Source organism: Notolabrus celidotus, chromosome 4, assembly GCF_009762535.1.
Source record: "Notolabrus celidotus isolate fNotCel1 chromosome 4, fNotCel1.pri, whole genome shotgun sequence".
NCBI classification, from domain to species: Eukaryota; Metazoa; Chordata; class Actinopteri; order Labriformes; family Labridae; genus Notolabrus; species Notolabrus celidotus.
This window is the reverse complement of record NC_048275.1, coordinates 20,348,122-20,355,333: the sequence shown is the minus strand read 5'-3', so window position 1 is coordinate 20,355,333 and position 7,212 is coordinate 20,348,122.

Sequence of the window (7,212 nt, the reverse complement as noted above, 5' to 3'; positions counted from 1 at the left end):
GTTCAGATATTTCAACACTTGCTAATTATTTGCGTGAAAAATTTGCTTCATTCGCGCAAAGGAATTTGCGTCATTCATGCGAATCGCACCATTCGTGTCACCCAATTCGCGCCACCCAATTCGCGCCACCACATCGCTACTCGCGTCTATTCGTGTCTTTACATGTAATTCATTCTCAGGAATGATTTTATTCACGTTTGGTGAGAACACCCCATTACAGCTGCTGACTGTTCACTATGAGCGACAGGTGGATAAGGCTTTCCTTTTGCTCGACATAAACACAGCCAATTCAGTCACTGACTTCAACCCCTCAGCTATGCTGTGATGCATTTGTGATGATTTTGTCAATCAAAAACTAGACATATACCTTTCTGTATGGTTCATGTTAATGTTAAACCTGACTTGTTAGCTTGTTCAGTGCATATAATACTTTTTATTTTGCTTACCCCTGTACAGGAGTCAGAGTTGATGTTGGCTTGTCCTCAGAGAGATTACAGTAGACAGTAGTGACAGGAAGTCATGCTGCACATGTCAGTCACCCCCTGATCTCTCACTGGTGATCCTGAAAAGCAAGCAGCGTGTACACTTAATAACAGCTGTCGGAATATCTTAAATGAACAACTGTGTTCAGCCACCACCACAAAAAGAGTATTGCTCTTTGGGAAACACATGCTAACTTACTTATTTGCCTAAAATCACCTTAAAATGTATACATTTCCACCCCCACCTGTTCACAGCAGTTATTTGTAGCTAAAATGGATCCAGGTGTGCACAAAAAACAAACTTACATGAGTTTTTACAGGTAAAGGAGTTCAAACACCTCAGATATCTCTTCATGAAATATTGATGAAATACTTTATTGATCACATATTCCAGCTGAGCTCTCCTCTTTTGAAATGCTGTCAGTGTGTAAATTGACTGAGAAGCTGACAGATCGGTGTAAGGACACGCTTCACTCCACTTATTTGTGAAAGACTAAAATATGAGAGCTGGTTTCACAAATGTAGGCTTTGTCCTACAACTTCAACTTTCACCCCAATACTTGTTTTGCTGTTAGAGGTTCTTTAATTGTCACAGATACATTATTTGGCAAGCATTGTCATTTACCATTGGAAAAATAGTGGAGCAATGCATCAGACAGAGGCATTTCTCCTCTAAACCCCCAGGGCTAACCTGCTACTTCTCTCCTCTCTCCTCTACCTCCAAGCAGGGCACACTAATCCCTAGAACCCTCATAGATCACACAGCAACATCCCTGCTATCCTTTGAAAAAGCTTCCTTTTAACAATGACTCATTTTGGAGCAAAATGGGTCGCAGCTCAGCTGGAAGTTTTCACTGACCTGGAAAACTGGATAATATTAATAAAAATATGAAATCCATGTCTTTTTCCATTCATCACAGCTCTGGTTGCTTTAAATAAAACATTCATCAGTGTGAACTTAATTCAGCCGTCTGTCGGTTCTCTCTGTAGAGTCAAGTATGAATTAGAGAGCAGCACTGGCAGAACATAATTACAGTAAAAGGTCAGTAAAAACCCAATCTGCTCTAATGACAGGAAGGGAAAATTTGGCCTAGCCTGATAGCACTCCAAGCTGAAAGAGACAGCTGCTGGTTGTTAAGCTGTTTAACCCAGAGCAATCATACTTCATGACCTGTTTGTTGTTGAACAGAAGAAAAATTGAGCCTCTGTTATACATTACTCTGCATGAGTCTAATATACAACTGAGGCTTTACTGTAACAATAAGCTAAAAGTCTTTAATATGGACAGAGAGTTGCATTGCTTAATTATTCATTTGATGAGTGAGTTTCTGTTTGTGTGCTTATTATTCTTCAGCTGTCTCCCAATTTCACACTTTTAATCATCATGAAATAGACATGGGATCAAACATCAGGCTTGTATTGAGCTAATTCAACCAGTGCTGTGTTTTGTGATGGATCCATGATTCTTGTTTGTATTTACTGCAGTGTATTTATTGATATACAAGCTATCAACCCCTCTTGTTAAACTGTTTGCTGTATGTAAAATGAAAACACAATCATCATCATATCATTCCTGTTGAGAATAGCTATTTATGTTTAGGCCTGCACCACATCGAGAATTGACTGTCTCAGTCACGTGGAGCATGAACCTCTTCAGGAGCTTGACAAAGAAAAGCACCCATCTGTGCCTAAAGGTAAGGATCAAAGTCCAGAGAAATGGCCAGTGCAGGTATTTTTTTATTTTTTTTACAGTCAATCACTTATTTACTTTTCTGTGTGTACCTGGAGGTCACAAGTGAAAGTCGTCAAATATGTATCTCATTAAATCACCCTGAGAATGAGGAAGAAGTAGAGACCCTCCTCACAGCCCTGTTCAAGAGGCTGCTGAAAGTTTTTGAAGGGGTCGAGACTTCCAGCAGTTCTCTCTCTGCAGGAGAGAAACCTCCAGCAGAGTAGGTGGATCTCAAGCACACATCTGCACTCATGGTACCCTGGGTGGTGGAAACTTCTCTTAACATCTTACTGGAAAAAAAAAAAGATGAAACACAAAACTGGAGCAGCAAGTGCTGGGAACAACAAAATGCTTCCTGAGTCAGCAACTCCTTGCCAATCTGCATTTGAGTCCTACTACAAAGACTCTCTGCCTCTAGGTTTGCACCACAGCAGCCACCTCCAAGGCACAAGCTGGGTTCAAGAAATGTAATGAGCCATTCAAGTCCTTCCAACTGATGGACTATGACCTAAGCTTCAACAGTGCCAGACAGGGTGTCATCTGGGCCATGGAGGAGATGGAGGCTGCTGCTTCCAGGATCTGAGTCATAAGAAGCTGAAGGAACTGCAGGAAGAAGTGAAAATTCTGCATGTAAATGAGAAATCAGCAACTGTCTCCAGTGTTCTTTGGAACATGACAACTTCTTATTTATTGGGCTTTTAACAGGAATCCCAATAAACAAAGCAGGAAGACAGTTTTGTCTGTATGAATTGCTCAGTTGAAGTGACGACTTCTGTAAATTGTAAATAGACTGTTAGGGCTTGTTTTAGTCTTCTGACCAGTAAAATGCTTTTAACATTGCAAGTCACATTCACCCATTCACACCACATTCATGGACTCATGGCAGAGGCTGCTATGTTTAGCCCATCCAATTTGACTTATGCCATTCACACACAGATAGTACACACATAAGTCTCCTGAATTTGGAACCATGGCAAACGTCAACACTCAAGAACCAAACAGCTTTAGTTTTCATGCTGCACAAATTAAGAAAACCTTATTTTTTCATCCTTCCAGTATGAATGCATGAAACACCTTGGCCATTGTTGGTGCTAATTGTAAACTATGTCACCTTTTTATTTAATAATACTGCGGTTAATGCTCCTGAAAGAAAGGCGATGTTTGCTAGCTTTATGATTTCTCACAAAGAAAATACTGCTGAGGGTTAGAAATTGTGTTTGTGAAACATTCATGCTATGGGTGTGGGTAGATACCCTGTTGCATTTAATCACATCATGAGACAATAATTATCTTAATGGTAACTATCACCATGAGGCCAACCAGCCCACATGCACCAACATGCAGAGAGAAATACATTCAAATAATTCACACACAAACACATTAACACAGGCACACCCATAACTAATGCAGCATCAATGTTGTATGCTAAGGGCATTGTTCTCTCTTGTTGAAATTTACCTCAGCTGGCAGCTCTGAAACCACAAACAGATGCTGTGTCTCTGTACAAGGTTACCATGATACATTTATTACTTGTGTAATTTTTTTGATTTTTTTGTTTTAAGGTTGTTCAATAAACAGAATCAATATAATTTGGTTCCCCTGAGGTAAGAGGAAAAAGGAAAAATACAAAACGATGAATTTATATGTATGAACAAACACATATGGGTAGGCCAAATACATAAATTAGCAAAGGAAATAATTAATGAAACCCAGACCTACACTTATGTAGTATAATAGTGAAATTTAACATACCTCATACATGATAGGAGTCAATAAATGATTGCCAGAGATCTATAAATACATCATATTTGTTTTTCAAGATGTATATGGTTTTCTCCACCAGCATACAGTTTGACATCTCTGATATCCTTTTTGCTATTAGGGGGAATCTCATGTCCAGGTCAATGCAATATAGTGTCAGGAAACAGCGAGAGATATGTCAATACTTTTTGTAACACTTCTGTTTCCACTTCAGATTTGTTGTGTTTCCCAAAATAAAGATTTATGGGTCTAACAGGATTGGTGCGTCTACAATTTTAGTCAAAGCTTCGAACAAATCATACCAGAAAGCCATAATTTTAGCACAATTACAGGTGGTGTGGCGTATAGTGCCTAAAGTAATGCCACACCTGAAACACAAGTTTGAAGTTTTGGGGTTATATGGATGTAATTTGAGAGGGGTAAGGTAGAGCTCATGAAGAAATTGTAAGTAATAAGTTTAAATATGGTGTTTGCAGTGGTTGAAATATTGTTTTAACATAGATCAGACCATAGATCTTCATCTATTGAAAAACTTAGACCAGACTCCCCTCAGATTCCCATCTTTCTCAAGAGATACATAGTGTATATATATATTGGTTTTTTTTTTGGGGGGGGGGGGGGGGGGGGGGGGGGGGGGGGTTGCTCAATCATTATGGAGAACATCCTTCTAATAAAATGTCAAGAGCCTTTGTTACTATAATGACTTCTTTAACCTTTGTCAGCTCAGGTGATGTCATTCTTTCCCCCCAATGTTATTTTATAAATCTCTTAGTTGCAAATAACTGATGTTTTAGTTTAGTTATTAGTGATTAGTGATGGACTGTGTTGAGTAGCCTATTGTTTTAAATGCTAGTATGTTTTTTATCATTTGTATTGTACATTCGTTTACATCTTCCTGCCCAGGGACCAGAGATGAAAATTAGCTTATAGCTAACTCTGGCTTGACAGTTTTTGTTTTGCATGGCCCCTGTCAAATAAACTAATAAATAAATAAATGTATGTTTGTTTGTTGTGTCATTTTCATGATGTAACAACACAGACAAGGTAGTTGTCCACTCCAGAAAAGATTATTGGCCAAGTCACTCCAATGTATATTAGCATTTTTATGATGGTCTCAAAATCTAATTTGCTGACCCTAGTGCTTGGATACTGGTCTCAGGGTGGCCAGTTTAACAAGACTGAAAAAAGTTACAAGATGGTTTACAGACCAGAACTCTGGCTCCCCAGACCACAGGAAGTTAAAATAAAATCCATCTCTTAAATATCTAAATAACCTAAATACAATGTACTGTAGATGTCACCCTGTCAGCATTTTAATCATTTTTTTCAAGTCAGGATGGCCTCAGATATTTTGTCCCGATTGGTATTGCAGAGCAGCCTGTCAGTGTAACCTTGCTAAAGCTGAGCCTGGGCGTCTCTGGAGACGATGTAATAACAAGCTGTGATCTGCAGTATTGATGGAGCAGCAGGAGGGCAGGAGAGTGGTCTGAGTCATCAATAACCTAAAGATCATTTGTCACAACAGACAGGGTGGTTTCAGTGGAATGAAGAGATAAAAGTCCAGACTGAGATTTATCAAAAAGCATTTTATTTGATAAAAAACGGGTTGGTTGTTGTGCTGTGATTTTTGAAAGCAGATATAAGGTCACTGTTTAAATCAATACTAGTGATTTTGTCCTGATTTCCTGAGTTAAAGTGAACACATCAAGATTTTATTTTCATGTTGACACATTTCGTGAAACACTGGTGAGTTTTGAGTCCATATTTTTCGACAAGGTTGAAACCATCTCCACCTTCATGTGTCACTGTCTGCATCCAGCACCACAGACCTGTGATCCTTTAAGGCTGAACTCTGCACCTTAACACTTTCTCTCTTTGTTCTCTCTCATCTCTCCACAGACAGCAGCTTCATTCATCATAGTCTTTCTTACATTTGATTGAAAGAGTTGAACACAACCATGACCCTCATATAAAGCGGTCCTGTGGTTCACTGGTTGGCTGCTGGGTTAGCTGGCATGCCTGTTGGGTCGCCTGACAGTCTGCTTTTACAATTGAGCTATGTTTCTCTCTGCTTTTGACCATGCAGCCCATTTTTCTTCAAGTGCTTCCTTATTGTGCACCTTAAAACAGACACACCCCTTTTTCAGAGAGTCCTGTATTTCAGCTGAAGTTATTTGTGGGTTTTTCTTTGCATCCTGACCATGGTTTGGTTTCAACAGAATCCCTCATTTTCCACTTCTTAATTAGAGTTTGAACACTGCTGATTGGCATTCTGAATACCTTGGATATCTTTTATATTCCTTTCCTGTTTTATACAGTTCAATTACCTTTTCCCGCAGATCCTTTGACAATTCTTTTGCTTTGCCCATGACTCAGAATCCAGAAAGTCAGTGCAGCACTGGATGAAAAATGCAAGGGTCTGCCAGGAGCCGAGAAACTCACTGACCTTTTATACACACACACTGATTACAATTAACAGATCACAGTTGAGGATGGTTACCTTTAATAGCCATTCAAACCCATTTGTGTCAATTTGTGTGCATGTTATGAGGCTAAAGTTACTGGGGTATGTAAACTTTTGATCAGGGTTATTTGGTTAGTTTCTGTTGTCATTATGATTTAAAAAGAGTAAACACAGTTGTTTGACAATAAATGGCTTCACCCAACCACTAACCATGAGTGAAAAAAAAGCTTCTCTTATCATTCATATTCTCTGAAAAATGGCCAAAAAAAAATCACAAATTCAGCCAGGGTATGTAAACTTATGAGCACAACTTTATATGTCCTAACACTGCACAGCTGAAAGGCATGAATATATCCCCTCTGTGTGAAAATGAGCTAATGTGACAATGTTATTTCTTCCAGGCTGAACCATTTCTAAACAAGGGTTTCACTCTTCCTCAAGTGGGTCTCATCAGGCCTCTTGACATGCAGCTCTGCCCACAGGATAGTGTTGATAACCTCGAACACCATGACAGATGACAAGCCTAAATGAACAACCTGCTAATTTTCCCTCCGTGTGTACATCCTTCAGTTACCATGAGTGTCTCAGCTGCAGCAATACACGCCTCTGTTAATTAACACTTAGTCAGAAAAGAAACCCAATCTCACTGCAGGACCCAATCCAACCCACAATGCAAAATAAACATTACCCAAGTCAAAATGCTGGAGGAGCAGTGACAAATTAGGAGCTTGTACACCCTTGAAAGATGCCTAGCCAGTTACCAGCATTAATTA